This window comes from Embiotoca jacksoni, unplaced genomic scaffold (assembly GCF_022577435.1).
Source record: "Embiotoca jacksoni isolate LCO1_2020_lvr unplaced genomic scaffold, fEmbJac1.0.p SCAF_53, whole genome shotgun sequence".
NCBI lineage: Eukaryota > Metazoa > Chordata > Actinopteri > Embiotocidae > Embiotoca > Embiotoca jacksoni.
In genome coordinates this window covers 762001-763028 of record NW_027185407.1, presented here as the reverse complement: position 1 = coordinate 763028, position 1028 = coordinate 762001, and the positions used below count along the sequence as shown (strand labels likewise).

At 41.0% G+C, this 1028-nt stretch overlaps 1 long non-coding RNA gene across 3 annotated transcripts in view; it reads left to right on the top strand.

Moving 5' to 3' along the window:
• The first annotated feature begins 747 nt into the window (after nt 1-747).
• LOC138212164 (uncharacterized) overlaps nt 748-1028 on the top strand; it is a 27065-nt gene continuing 26784 nt past the window's right edge. For all 3 annotated transcript variants that reach the window (XR_011179404.1, XR_011179403.1, XR_011179405.1), the window contains exon 1: nt 748-843. This is a non-coding gene — a long non-coding RNA (uncharacterized lncRNA). The remainder of the gene's footprint in view (nt 844-1028) is intronic.

The window sequence follows — 1028 nt, the reverse complement described above, 5'->3', positions numbered from 1 at the left end:
TGAAGGGAAGTAAGTGTTGTTCTTCTTCTTCTTTAACTTCACCTTAATATTGTGTTTCCACATGTTGCAGATAGTTTGTGTGAACGTGGTCTGTTGGTTCATGAAACATCTCCGCACGGTCAAAGGCCTCTCGTTGTTTATCTGTGTTGTTTATCTGTGTTGTTTATCTGTGTTGTTTATCTGTGTTGTTTGCTGTTGTCACGTTGATGACACAATTTAATGTTTTTGGAAAGTAAATAGTGCTGTTTAGTTACCATGGAGACGTTTGTGTTTCTGTCGGAGACTGTTGTGGAAGTTTTTAAAGGGAAACTTCAACATGTTGAATTATCTGTGAGGAAGTTGATCACATGTCTCTGCCGACTTTCTTTAGTGTTTTATTTATTTATTATTTTTTCTTTCTTAATGTGCAGTAGAATTTGTTTTTGCATGGTTCAACAAGCAGTTTCAAAAACTTCACAAATAGTTTACAGCATGATTAACAAACATTTCATCCACTCAGGTCCCAAACAGGAAGTGAACAGTTTACCATCCTCTTTATTTGGGGTTCGTGATCACACTTTTAACCCTTAACGTTAATAACACGTTTTAAAAAGTCTGCAGCAGTCGGTGAAATCCTGTTTAAATCAATGCATTCCTGAAGTAGGAGGTGCTTTCTGCTGATGTCTGTGTTTGTGGGTCTGATAATCACCGACTGAGGTTTAAAGTTCAGCCTCTATTTTATTGATCATGAGATGATTGACAGGTCGGCGTCCACACCAACAGAGGACCAAACGTAACCGTGATGTTGAGGCAGCAGCCTTAAAGCCAGACTGGAGGAGAGTCGGCATCATCCCACCGTTCCAGGTCTGTGTGTGTGTGTGTGTGTGTGTGTGTGTGTGTGTGTGTGTGTGTGTGTGTGTGTGTGTGTGTGTGTGTGTGTGAATGGAGCCATGAATTAGCACTCAGGTGCTTTTAGCCTCCGGCAGCTGGTCTGATTAGAGAAGAGAAGAATAGCAAAGTGGCCTTCAGTGCTTTTGAGTGTGGATGGT